Genomic DNA, 15,505 nt, shown 5'->3' on the forward strand with positions numbered 1-15,505 from the left:
GGCATAGCCATTCGCCACATTTTTTTAAATTTAGTTACTCTTTCTAAAAACTTGAGCTTTCCTTGGGCATGTCTTCAGCCTTATTCTGGAGAAGCTGTGCTCCACCCTACTGCAGGGTTATTCTTGATGGTGCATTTGAAAGACTTCTTCAGAACTCTGAGTGGTGCAGCATCATCCTTACTAGCACACTGGCTGAGTCAACTCCTTTAGAGCTGGATAAAAACACCTAAACATCTGGATGCCGAAGTCATTGTCTTCACTAATATTTCCAAGGTGAGCATTTGCTTTCTTTCTTCTTCTTCTTTTTTCCCCCTAAAACCCAGTAATTTTGAACCCAAGAGTATTTCTATTAGTGTAATCAGTGTATTTGTTTTTATAGCACTTAATTTTTATGTTTTACAAAGGTGCAGAGTTCCCTGGGTACTGCATACTGGCTGGACCTTTAAAAAAAAAATCCTCTCTGTATATGAAGCTGTTTTTGTCATGCAAGTCTCTCAATCAGCATTGCCTGTCTAAGTTTAGAGCACTTGTACTGAACTATAGAGGGTCCCTAGTGACAGAGAAAGAATGATTATTTCCCTGATGAGTTGGGCTATTCCAGAACTCACATCTCCTTCATGGACATTTGCTTGTGTTTTATGTTGTTAATCTTGCCAGTGTGGGCTATGACTGTACCTGGTCAACACTTGGCACTCACTTAAATAAAATCAAAGCCTGCAGATAAAATTGTTCACACTGGGATTTTGCAGGGGCATTATCATCTCTCTCAAACTAAAATAAAGCTGCAGTTGATGTTGAATTGTGGACTCATTCACGCATGAATGGCTTTGTCAGGTCATTATGGAGGTGACATTGCTAAGGAACTCTGCAGTACATCTGTGAATTATCATGCTACTGTCTCAAAAGACAGACAGGCTGTCTTTAGGAACTGTTCAGGAGCCCACAGACTTTTACATATATCCTCTGCATCTGTATTGGATAATTAAATGGAAAGAATTAGCTACCTCTACTGCAGGTAGAGATGACAGGTTTCCAAGCAACATAATGCATGGTAAACCTAGGTGGAAACTCCCTTGCAAAATGTCTAGCAACCAAGAGAAAATTTGTTTAGACTTTTTACCATGCAGAGAATTCAGGGTCCATTTAAGGAAAGCCAGGTAAGCATTGAAAGTGGTATTAATAGCCTCAGAACTGAAGAAGCACCATTTTATCTGTTGATAGTCACTCTGGACTCAATATAAATACCATAAGCTGCTCTTTAGCTTATATCTAAGACAACTGACTCAACCATCTCTGAATAAATATGAATTATGAATAAATCTCACCTCATGTCACAGCCCAATTATTCCCTGTATTTACATACTCACTCATTCCACAACCAAAACAATATTGTTCTGCACTTACCTAAGGCTTCCTTCCCACTGCACCAGAGGAGGGGGTTGATATTGAGATGACATCTGCCTACCCATGTGGTCAAATGTATTAGCACTCTTGGAAGAATATGGCATTAAATCACATAAATCACATCCTAGCAATGAAAAGCCACATCATTACTTGCTATATTAGGCATTTGACAAGTGATTTCAACTTTTTATTACTTTTTCCTAACTATATCTTTGCATGTGTCTGTGGGTGGGTTTATGCATATGAGCAAAGAAGCTAGCAGAAGCCAGAAGAGGGCATCTAATTCCCTGGAGCTGAATTATGGGTGGTTTTGAACTGCCCAAAATAGGAGCTAGGCATAGAACTTGGATTCTCTCCAAGAATAAAAAATGCCATTAGCCACTAAGCAATCTCTCCAGCCTCCCCCTCTCTTTTGTAACAACGTGACATTATGTATTCCAAGCTGATCTGGGACTCCTTTATACCCTTTTATTCAGTCTATACATCCAGCTCAGTTTTCTAGTGAGTCTTCCCTCCTCTAGAGTTAGACCCTTCTGAAATGCCTTCATAGATATGGCAACAGATGTGTTTCTGAGGAATTCTAAGACCTTGTCAAGGTGGCAATGAAAATTAACTTTCAGTCACTGAGCATGATCAATTTAAAGACATCATTTAAGAGGAAAAGATGGAAGTTAAGTTCCTAAGCCTGTTTAGTTCAGAGACATGAAGCACATGTTTGAAAGTTTCACTTCAAGGATCCTTCCAGTTTCTGTCTGTACTGGGAGCTGATTCTACAGCACAGCTCTCCATACCCAAATACCAACAGGAGAAATCTGGTCCCCTAGGAGTGGGGACACACCTGTGAGCACAGGCAAGACCACCACTTCTGCTCAGAGGGACCTGCCCAGAACCCTCAGCTCACAGGAACTGAGGAGTAGCCTAGGACAAGAACCTTCCGGTATCTGTCTGCAACCTGGAGCTGACCCTGTGCTACAGCTTTCCATATCCAAATTCTGCCCAGAGAGAAATGGTCTCCAAGGAGTGCTGACATACCTGTGAGTACAGGTAAGACCACTACTTCCGCTCAAATTCCTGACCCAAGAGAGACCTGCCCAGAGCTATCAGAACACAGGAACCAAGGAACAGCCAGGGACAGGATCCTTCCAGTTTCTGTCTGCACCCCAGAGCTGACTCTGTGCCAAAGCTCTCTATACCCAAATTCCTTCCAGCGAGAACTGATCTCCTGGGAATACTGACACACAGGCTGGCAGGAGGGACAAGCCACAGTTAGAGACAGCAAGACCAGCTAACACAAGAGATAACCAGATGACTAGAGGCAAGGGCAAGAATATAAGAAACAGAAACCAAGTCTACCTGGCATCATCAGAACCCAATTCTCCCACCACAGTGAGCCCTGGGTACCACAAAACACCAGAAAAGCAAGACTGTGATTTAAAAATCACATCTCATGATGATGATAGAGGACATTAAGAAGGACATAAATAACTCCCTTAAAGAAATACAGGAGAACACAGGTAAACAGCTAGAAGTCCTTAAAGAAGAAATACAAAAAATCCCTTAAAGAATTATAGGGAAAAACAAACAAACAGGTGAAGGAATTGAACAAAACTATCCAGGATTTAAAAATGGAAATAGAAACAATAAAGAACTCAAAAAGGGAGACAACCCTGGAGATAGAAAACCTAGGGAAGAGATCAGGAGTTATAGATTCAAGCACCACCAACAGAATACAAGAGAAAGAAGAGAACTCTCAAGTGCATAAGATACCATGTAAAAACATTGACACAACAGTCAAAGAAAATACAAAATGCAAAAAGCTCCTAACCTAAATCATCCAGGAAATCCAGAATACATGAGAACAAACTTAAGGATAATAGGTATAGAAGAGAGTGAAGACTCCCAACTTAAAGGGCCAGTAAATATCTTTAACAAGAAGCCTACAGAACTTCAAATAAGTTGGAACAGAAAAGAAATTTCTCCCATCACATAATAGTCAAAACACCAAATGCACAAAACAAAGAAAATGCATTAAAAGCAGTAAGAGAAAAATGTCAAGGAACTATAAAAGCAGACCTACCAGAATTGCACCAGACTCCTCACAAGAGACTATGAAATATCTATGTATGTAGATCTCATACAGACCCTAAGAAAAAACAAATGCAAGCCTAGGCTACTATACCCAGCATAACTCTCAATTACCATAGGTGGAGAAAAAAAAGGTATTACATGACAAAACCAAATTTAAACAATATCTTTCCACAAGTCCACCCCTACAAAGGATAATAGACTGAAAATGCCAATACAAGGAAGGAAACTACACCCAAGATAAAGCAAAAAAGTAATCTTCTTTTAAGGAACCCAAAAGAAGATAGCTACACAACATAAAAATAACATCAAAAATAACAGGAAGCAACAATCACTATTTCTTAATATCTCTTAACATCAATGGACTTAATTCCCTAATAAAAAGACATAGACTAAAAGACTGGATACATAAACAGGATCCAGCATATTGCTGCATACAGGAAACACAAGTCAGGTACAAAGACAGACACTACCTCAGAGTAAAGGGCTGGAAACAATATTCCAAGCAAATGGTCCCAAGAAACAAGCTGGAATAGCCACTGTAATATCAAATAAAATGAACTTTAAACCAAAAGTTATCAAAAAGGATAAAGAAGGATACTTCATACTCAACAATGGAAAAATCTACCAAGGAGAGCTCTCAATTCTGAACCTCAATGCTCCAACTGCAAGGGCACCCACACTCATAAAAGAAGCTTTACTAAAGCTCAAAGCAAACAATTATAGGAGAGAATTCAACACCCCACTCTCATCAATGAACAAATCAAGGAAACACAAACTATACAGAGACACAGTGAAACTAACACAGTTATGGACCAAATGGATTTAACAGATATCTATAGAACACTTCATCCTAAAATAAAAGAATATATCTTCTCAGAACCTCATGGTACCTTCTCCAAAATTGACCACATGATTGGTCACAAAACAGACCTCAGCAGATATAAGAAGATTGAAAGAATGCCTTGCATTCTAAGGCTGATCTTCAATAACAACAAAAATAGAAAGCCCACATACACGTGGAAACTGAACAACACGCTACTCAATGATAACTTGGTCAAGGAAGAAATAAAGAAAGAAATTAAAGACTTTTTAGAATGTAATGAAAATGAAGCCACAACATACCCAAACTTAAGGGGGAAACAATGAAAGCAGTGCTAAAAGGAAAACTCATAGCTTTGAGTAACTCCAAAAAGAAACTGGAGATAACATATACTAGCACCTTGACACTAGCACATCTGAAGGCTCTAGAACAAAAAGAAGCAAATACACCCAAGAAGAGTAGATGACAGGAAATAATCAAACTCAGGGATGAAATCAACAAAGTAGAAACAAAAATATCTATACAAAAAAATCAACCAAACCAGCAGCTGGTTCTTTGAGAAAATCAACAAGATAGATAAACCCTTAGACAAACTAACCAGAGGTCAAAGAGACAGTATCCAAATCAACAAAATTAAAAATGAAAAGGGAGACATAACAACGAAAGCTGGGGAAATTCAAAAGATCATCAGATCCTACTACAAAAACATATACTCAAAAAAACTGAAAAATCTAAATGAAATGGACAAACTTCTAGACAGATACCAGGTACCAAAATTAAATCAGGATCAGATAAAACATCTAAACAGTCCTATAACTGCTAAAGAAATAGAAGCAGTCATTAATAGTCTCCCAACCAAAAAAAAAAAAAAAAAAAAAAAAAAAAAAAGCCCATATGGGTTTAGTGCAGAGTTCTAAGAGATCTTCAAAGAAGACCTAATACCAATACTCTTCAAACTATTCCACAAATTTGAAATGGAAGGAACATTATTCATTTCATTCTACGAAGTCACAACTACTCTGATACCTAAACCACACAAAGACCCAACAAAGAAAGAGAACTTCAGGCCAATTTGCCTTATGAATATCAATGCAAAAATACTCAAAAACACATCAAGATGATCATTCACCATTATCAAGTAGGCTTCATGCCAGGGTCACAGGGATGGTTCAATAGACAAGAATCCACCAATGCAATCCATTATATAAACAAACTCAAAGAAAACAACCACATGATCATTTCATTAGGTGCTGAGAAAGCATTTGACAAAATTCAACACCCCTTCATGACAAAAAGTCTTGGAAAGATCTGGAATTCAAGACCCATACCTAAACATAGCAAAACCAATATACAGCAAACCAGTAACCAACATCAAGTTAAATGGAGAGAAACTTGAACCAATCCCACTAAAATCAGGAACTAGACAAGGTTGCCCACTTACTCCCTAATTGTTCAATGTAGTACTTGAAGTCCTAACCAGAGCACTTAGAAAAAAAAAGGAGATCAAAGGGACATGAATTGGAAAGAAAGAAGTCACAGTATCACTATTTGCAGATGACATGATAGTATATTTAAGTGACCCCAAAAATTCCACCAAAAAACTCCTGAACCTGATAAACAACTTCAGCAAAATGGCTGGATATAAAATAAACTCAAACAAATCAGAGGCCTTCCTCTACTCAAAAGATAAACAGGTTTAGAATGACATTAGAGAAATAGCACCTCTTTACAATAGTCACAAATAATATAAAATACCTTGATGACTCTAAGAAAGTGAAAGATACCTATGACAAGACAGGAACAAGAATGCTATTGGCATTCTGTTCAAGGAGTTTTCCCCTGTGCCCATGTGCTGAAATTCCATCTCACACCAGTCAGAATGGCTAAGATCAAAAACTCAGGACAGCAGATGCTTGCAAGGATGTGGAGAAAGAGGAACATTCCTCCATTGCTGATGGAATTTCAAGCTGGTACAACCATTCTGGAAATCAGTTTGGCAGTTCCTCAGAAAATTGGACATAGTACTACCAGAAGACCCAGATATACCATTCCTGGGCATATACCCAGAAGATTATCCAACATGTAATAAAGACACATGCTCCACTATGTTCATAGCAGTCTAATTTCTTATAGCCAAAAGCTAGAAAGAACCCATATGTCCCTCAACAGAAGAATGGATACAGAATATGTGGAACATTTACACAGTGGAGTACTACTCAGCTATTAAAAATGATAAATTCATGAAATTCTAAGGCAAATGGATGGAACTAGAAAATATTATCCTGAGTGAGATAACCCAATCACAAAAGAACACACATGGTATGCACTATTAAGTGGATAAGTGGATATTGGACCAGAAGCTCAAAATACCCAAGATACAATTCACAGACCACATGAAGCTCAAGAAGAAGGAAGATCAATGTGTGAATACTTTGGTCCTTCTGAGATGGGGGGGGGTGTCAAAATACCTATGGGAGGAGATAGAGAGACAACGTGTGGAATAGAGACTGAAGGAAAGGCCATTTAGAGACTGACCCACCTGGGAATCCATCCCATATACAGTTACCAAACCCAGACACTATTGTGAATGCGAACAAGTGCTTGCTGACAGGAGCCTGATATAGCTGTATCCTGAGAGACTCTGCCAGTGCCTGACAAGTACAGAAATGGAAGCTCACAGCCAACCATTGGACTCAGCACAGGGTTCCCAATGGAGGAAGCAGAGAAAGGACCCAAGGAGCTGAAGGAGTTTTCAGCCCTATAGGAGGAACAACAATATGAACCAACCAGTAGCCCCTGAGCTCCCAGGAGTGCCATCAACCTAAGAGTACACATAGAGGGACCCATGGCTTCAGCCACATATGTAGCAGAGGATGGCCTTGTTGGACATCAACGAGAAGAATGGCCCTTGGTCCTGTGAAGACTCGATGCCCCAGTGTATGGCAATGCCAAGATAGGGAAGTGGAGGTGAGTGGGTTGGTGAGCAGGGGAATGGGGGATAGGATAGTGGGTCTTTGGAGGGGAAAGGAAGGAAGGTGGTAGCACTTGAAATGTAAATAAAGAAGATATCTATTAAATATATATACATATATACATACATACATACATACATACATACATTCTAAAGAATCTATGGAGCAAAAAAAAATAAAAGAATGCTAATTACCCAATGAGGCTTCATTTTTTTCCAAAAAGAGCTTTAGCAGAAACCAAATGGAAAGATGCTCTGATTGATACTGACTTAATGTGGGATTTTGTCCCTAAGTGTTCCTGCCTCACTTAGCTGTTCACAAGCTCAATCTGGACCTGAATGTGGCTACAAAAGTTCTAGACAAGTTTGCCTCTGTGAGGATCTCAGAAGCAGCCTGGGGTCCAGAGAAGCAGGTTTTCTAACACAAATACAGGATGATGAGTAGAGGTAAGGCCTATGTAGAAAAGGACCAGAATACAGAAGTTCATAGCTGGTTTGCATGTTCATTTATATGATAATACTTAGAAGAAAACATGTGCACAAACACCCACTATAGCAACTGATAAATGGGCCCTATGAACCCAGAACTGATTAAGTAACTACCATGGCCTTGATGCTGTTAATACACTGTCCAGATTCGTCTGATTTAAAAAAAAATCACTCTATAGGACATTCACTTATCTTTCCCAAATTCAAATTCATGAAACAAGTTAGCAACCAGAGTAGGGTTATGCCAGTCAGTAACTAATACCAGATTCTGTTTCTTAGCAATGGTTCTGACCCACCTTTGTCAAAGGCTGAAGGCTGATGTGTAACTGAGAATATATCCACCTACCTGTTGGCTGACACACACCTGAATCTATAAGCACTATTTACCTGAAAATGGTTCGAGCCTCTAAAATCAGCAAATGATAAAGTATGGTACAATTGCCACCAGCATCTTCGGTTGCCTTCTGATAACTGACATTACTAGGATGCTCTTTGGACATGTTAATTTAGGGTATTGTCTAAGAAGCTGCATCCTATCCTCTTTCTCTTGATTTCCAGACCAGTTCCTGACACCTGCCTGAAGGAAAATATAGAAGAATATGAAGGAGCTAGAGAGTTGAAATGGATCCTGGTGATGACACAGACATCACCATTAGAGTCTTACCACTTTAGAGCATCACTGCCTATCACCAACTGGCCATATTTACCTGAGTGCTCTCTCTTCTCAAACCTGAGGAAGGCTGATGGTGCTAGGGCAATAACTTCTAGATGCAGCTATTATCAGATAACTAGAGAGAGCTGGTGATGACTACCTCAATGACCTCACTCCTACTGGATAACTCAGAGTCGATCCTGTGTCAGGTCCCAGAGGGCCCATGTTCATTGCAAAATGTCTAGAGAATTTTCCCATTAGCATCTGTCAATACTACAAAGAGGTTTCTATCTCTGCATATAAATGAATCTTTAACCATATTTACTTCCTTTATTAATCTTCCTTATTCCCAAACATGTTTGTCTTTTGGAATCTGTCTTATTCTTCCATAGTATGTAGTAGTGTGAACGAGAATGCCAATGCCCCTTGTAGACTCATATGTTTGAATGGTTGATCCCCAGTTAGCATAACTGTTTGGGAAGGACTAGAAGGTGTGACCTTGTTAGAGGAGGTGTGTCACTGGGGGCAGATGGACCTGAGATTTCAAGAGCTCACATGATTCCCAACTAGATCTCTCCTCTCTCCCTCTCCCCCTCCCGCTGTTCCCCTCCCACTGTCCCTGTCCTTCTCCACCTCCCCTCCCCTTCCCCTCCTCCCCCCTCCTCACTCTGGCTCTCTCTCTCTCTCTCTCTCTCTCTCTCTCTCTCTCTCTCTCTCTCTCTCTCTCTCTCTCTCTTTCTCTCCCTCTTGCTTGTGGATAAGATGGGAGTTCTCAGCTACTCTTCCAACACCATGTCTTACTGCCTGCTACCACTCTCCCTGACATGATAGACATGGACTCCAACTTCTGGATATGAGCCCCAAATTAAAAGTTTTCTTTTATAAGATACCTGGGTCATGGAGTTTTATCACGGAAATAGAAAAGTAGCTCAGATACATGATGACCAACGCATTTCCCTGCAGATGTCCTGATTTCATTCTTATTTATAGCTATGCAAAGCATCATGGTGCACCCACAGTATACTTTAGTTGTTCATTGCTCTGTGATGGGCAGCTAAGTTGACTGCCTAACTTTGCTGTTGTGAGTAGCACTGTAGTAAGTGTGGGCCGTGTACTTATCTCTACTGATGCTGAGCTTGGCATTTTTGTGCTATGTAACACACACACACACACACACACACACACACACACACACACACGCCATGTGGATATGAAGAGATCAAAGGACATTTCGTTGGCATTTGTTCTCTCCCTCTACCCTGTGAATCCTAGGACATAAACATCAGCCTCAATGGCTGGTGCCTTACCCACTGGCTCACCTCTCTGGCGCTTTGACAATATTCTGCTGAGTGGTCTTATGTAGCCCAGACTGATTCTAAATTAACTATGTCACACCCAAGGCTGGCCTCGAACTCTCAGAGATCTTGCTTTGTCCTTTCAAGTGCAGAGACTCTAGGCATGAAGCACTATGTCCAATTTCAGATTCATTTTTAGGAACCACCATGTGTATTTCCGTAGTGATCAGACTAATTTACATTCCTTGCATCCTCAACTATATTTCTTGCTCTTTTTCCAAGCAATCAATCCAAAATACTCCAGGATATTAGGAATGGAGACAATATCTGTGTTTTCTGACTTTTGCTGTATTTATCCTTAATCCTGGAACATAGACAAGCTGTGTCTAATACTGGGCCTTGCCTCTCAGCAAACCATTTCATCCAGAACCCTGAACCTCTTTTGTATTAGGCATCAGTCAGTGATAGCTAACAGGAGAAACTAAAGTGACTCCCTAGGTCCAAATACCCACACACATGCATGTAATTTAAAAAGTTTAAATCCAGTATTCTAGAAGTTCTGTCCTAAGATGGTGTTAGGTCACTGGATTACAGTACACATTTCCTCAAATATACAATTTCACAGTTATAATTATATACTACATTTATTATATATGGGTACAAATATATAAATATATGTATAACTTAAACAGTAATCTCAACTTTCATAAAAACTCTTCAAGATTATTATATTTAAATTCTAAAATTCAATCCTTCATAGTTAATTTCCTTTTAATGTACAGTTCTTTAATGGAAATAGCACTTAATCATCAGAAGTACTAATTTTAAAACTGTCAAGCCTAGGTGAAACGGATACTTCTAGATTCTTTGGAAAGTTGGTTGTGTTGGTTGGTATTTTGCTAAGGCAGACAGGTAAAAGAACATTTAGCTGAAGCAGACACAGAGGAAAGCATGTTTTGCTAAGGCAAGCATGTGAAAGGTCAAATGATGAAGGATGACCTGCACCGTGTTGGTTCACCTTATACTGCACATTTTTGAGCTCCATTTGTTGTGACTCCATAGAAAGATATGCACAAAAAAAAATCTCATGTGGTTCCCGCGTCCTCTTGCCACTTCTGCAGACTTGGGCCAATTAGCAGAGCGATGTCAGCTGATATAGTGTCTGGTGAAATTCTGCTAAGACAGACTCATATATTGAGGCAAGACGGATGATGAGGCAAGACTCATGGAGGACATGTGATGTTTAAAGGGAGTATAAATAGGACTCAATGGACAGTGATAAGGGGCTTGCTTGCTTCTTGATCTTGTGTCTTCCCTATTGGTTGAGAAAGGCACAGTAAAGAACTTCTCCTAGCATCCTTGCTGGTCCTAATCCCTTCTGCTGACTCAGGCAATTCTGCTGAGGCCTGGCTGTTTCTGTTAGGTCGTGACACTACTGAACTGGACTGTCAGTATATTTGTGAAGTGTCTGCGAGCAGATTGAACTGCCACTGCTGAACTGTGAGCCGAACTACCTGTTTCCAGATAATGAGGATGGGGTTTGCTCCAAAGAACAATCTCTAAGGGAGGTTCGAGCATTGAAGAACCATTAATAAAATTAGGGTTGAGAAAAATGTAAGCTTATACCTAGGGTTAAACTAATAAATTTAGGATGACTTCCAGAAATGTCCTCAGTCGAGACTCAGAATCATTAAGTTCTGGAAGCTGAAAGCAAAATTGTCACAGAAGCTAAAGGCGAAGCTGGAGGTGATTTTCGGGCCTCCGAGATTTGATTCTACAGAAACTCTCTGGATGGCAGAAACCTGTAAAATGGAAAACTACAAGAGGGCAATCACAGCATCTACTCCTTTTTCTGCCAAGTGCTGTCTACTTTCTTTATCATCACCACAATATTTACACCAAAGTACATAGCAACAAGAGCAGGTTTCTTTTGAATGCTTAGTATTCAATACTAAATATCTTTACTGTTTTGATATTGCATTACTGTTGCAGGCAAGAAGATAGATATCCATAGTTAGTATAGCAAATGTTACATTGTATTATGCTGAGGGTCATTATACCAGGTTCACATCCTAAATTCCTAACTACAGCTCTAAGCCTATCTCCTCAAAGCTGCTCACCCGCATGGCTTCTCTTAGCTAAAGGTCAGGTCCAGTTTCTAACATTACTCTTTGGTTCAAGGGTCAGGTTCCTTGGGGAGACTCTTCAGCCCCAAGGCAGATCAAGGTGACGTCTCTCCAGATGTGCAGAGATGAGCACTGCTCTTGGTCTCTGCATATATACCGCCCAGTGAGTGTCATAGCGTCTAGGACTGTGTCTGGATTTCCTGAGTGGGTGATGTCATCGAGTCCTGGTTATTAGATGCAGCCTCAGGTATAGCGGGGATCCTGACTAAGATATTTTTACATGTCTAAAACACTTATTTACTATGCTCACTCCAATTACTCTGCCAAGAAAAATGTTTTAAAACTCAAGCTGCTTGAAGCTAAGATATATTTCCATGATTAACTAGGCTACAATCAAGGTGGTAGGTTCACTTGGTTTTTTGGTGGTGGTAGTGGTGGTGGTGGTTGGTTGGTTGGTTTGAGGGTTGTTTTACCTGCCACATAGGCAGGCTGACCTTGAACTTTGCATATTCTGCCTCCATCTTCCAAGTGCTGGGTTTACAGGTCTCTGCCACCATACACGGCTAATATCGTTTTGTGTTAATGAAAGGATTTGTTTCCCTTGACATTTAATTGCAAAGTACAACATTAAATATTATGAACTATCAATAGTAATAAGTGTTATTAGAAATCCAAACGATATGCCACAAGTACGAAGCAATTGCTGTCTGGAGTTCCCCACCATTAACCTTTCTTTTTCCACCTGTCCCGTTGGTCTCTATGCCTCTTCCCTTCCCTGATTATATCTCTCTCGTTGCAAAGTGTATACTGCATGGCATTAGTGTAGCTCTGACAATCTAGACTTTTCTTGTGCATAAATTTCATCCCAAATAAAACCAGAATCCTCCAAGGACAGGGTACCTTGATAGCCAGCCTGTCCCATCTCCCACAGCACATCACTGTTGTGCTTATCCTGCTGTCCTATTGTGATAATCCTGCCCAAATCAATTTTGCTAGAATACCAACCGAAGTTGAAAGAATGCATGTGGTGGGAGGGGCTTAAGAAACCCCTCCTGAGCACCAGTGGTCACTGGGTCTGTAAGATTCTGTCTGAGATCATTTCTAGTGCAACCTTCAGCACACTACAGAACAAGGAGTAACTTTGTTTCCTTTCTAGTTTTTTTTTTTTTGAGATTATAATATAATTACAACATTTCTTCCTTTCCTTTCCTTCCTCCAACCTCTTCCACATAACCCACGCTACTACCTTCACAGTTCCCCCTCATATTCCCTCCTCCATTCCCTCCTCTCCTCCTCCTCTGAGAGGGTGGAGGCTTCCCTTGAGTCCTTGAGTACTCCCACCCTGGCACATCAAATCCCTGCCGGGCTAGGTGTATCCTTTGCCACTGAGGCCAGACAAGGCAGCCCAGCTGCGGGAATGTATTCCACAGACAAGCCTTAAGTACAGCATTTGACTCCAGTTGTTGGGGGACCCACATGAAAACCAAGCTGCATATCAAGCAGTAACTTTTAAAAAGCAAATTTTATGTGTATTAATTTGCCTGCATATGTGGACCTGCATGTGTGACAAGCTCCTCTGGTGGTCAGAAAGAAAAGGATGTCAGATATCCCTGAAATAGGTGTTACAGATGATTTTGAATCACCATCCTGTGTGTTCTGCAAACTGAAATAAATGTAGCCAGTGCTCTTAACTACTGAGCCATCTCTTCAGCCCCATGAATAGTGGCTTTAAAACAATCCTTTCTTGCAGTTAAGTGTGTTGGAAAACACCAGTAATTTAAGCGTTTAGGAAGCAGGGACCATAGCATCTGGGTTGTATGGTGGGAGTTAACTCACAAATAACAAAAGGAGCCTGGGAAAACAGCTCAGTGGGTAAAATGCCTGCTGTGGAAGCATGAGGATCTGATTTTGCATTTTTTTACACACACATTTTTTTAAAAAAAAAGACAGGCTCAATGGTGCATGCCAGTGCTTGGTGGAGACAGGAGGATCCCTGGATCTTGCTGTCTAGCCAGACTAGCCAAATCTGCAAGGCCCAACTTCAGTAAGACACCCTGCCTTACTGAAGATAAGGTGGACAGAATCAAAAAAGGTACTCTGGATCAATCTCTGAGCTCCAAACATGTATATACATATATGTAAACATGTACCTGCACACATTGGAACACACACACACACACACACACACACACACACATATATATTTGTACATAAAAACAGAAAGAAATCCTTTCCTGCAATTCAAGAAAAAAGATTCAGGAACACATATGTGACTGAAAGCAAGCAAGTGTGACTCAACACAGTGACGCCTGTCTAGAGACATCCTGCTGTCCACTACCTGGGGTGTTTAGGAGTGACCAGTGAGAGAGGAGCTGTGGTGCAGGAACAGGAACACAGAGAAACACGCAGGAGTGAGCCCCAAGAGTTTCCTGCTACAGGAATCTATTCTTTTTTCTCTTCTATTACATCTTTATGAAGCATTTGAAAGGGTTTCCTGACAGCTGCAATTTAAAGAGCCTGGCTTTCAGCCAGGCATGGTGGTGCATACCTGTAATCTTACCCAGCACCGTGAGAGGCTGAATCAGAAGGGTTGTACATTAGAGACCAGCCAGGGCTACAAATTGAGAGTCTGTCTCATGTGAATAAACAAAGGGTCTGAATTTTTAGAAGCATAAATGGACTAGCATGTTCTACCAATATAGTTCATTACAAAATTACCCTTTCTTTTTAAAGTAATCTTTTAAAAGCAAACATTTTATTGTTTTATTGTTTCATTTCATCTTCCAAGCAGCCAGTGACAAATTAGAGCTTTGTGTTATCGAAAAGGAGCTTGTGTCCAATAGGTACTGCCTATCATGCTGGACCCTTGACAGAGTCTGCAATAGACCCAGTCACATTGCACAACTGCCTACACAGGGCTCGCTCCTTTCTGAAGTTTCCACAGCTTCACTGATAAACCGCTAATGTCAGAAGGAATGCTGATCCTTATCCCTAATCCCACTCAAAACAACCATGTGGTGGTAAAGTCCAGGTAAATCTTTCATGAGTCAGCCTCTTCCCCGACATGCTGTTCTCCTTAAGACTGCATGCCTTGTGATATTTAACTCTCTGATTTCATTAAACTACTGGAAGGATGGAAGGATTAGCAAGAGATAACTTTGGACATGTTGAATCACAGTAGTTAAAAAAATCAGTGACTCTGGAATAAGAGTGGGTGTCTGCAGAGAAGCAGAGGGTCTGGTGTCTGGTATCTGGTGTTATCTGGTCGACATTTTGCTGTTTCATTGTTCTTGGGTATAGATGCAGGAGGGCTCTCAAAACCTGTGGAGTTGTCTTAAACCATTTAAATCAGAGCTAGCCCTCAGGGAATTGTTTCTTTTCAGTTTCAGGAGCTCTATGGACTTTAACAGCCCTAGAAAGGAAGACAATGTTTCACTGACTTTAGTTTCATAATTTAATCAATAATACTGGATCTGAGGCCCAATTCATGGGAGGGAGTGCATGCTCATACTGCAGATCTGATTAAAATCTTATGGCTAGGGAGGTTGTAAGCTCTAGAGCCCCAGAGTACCACTGTTGTTTCATTAGATAGACATATAGGCAAACTGTCTTTTAAATATTCATAACTTCCTTCTAAATATTCATGTTTATTTTACATAA

Source organism: Apodemus sylvaticus, chromosome 1 (assembly GCF_947179515.1).
Source record: "Apodemus sylvaticus chromosome 1, mApoSyl1.1, whole genome shotgun sequence".
Lineage (NCBI taxonomy): Eukaryota > Metazoa > Chordata > Mammalia > Rodentia > Muridae > Apodemus > Apodemus sylvaticus.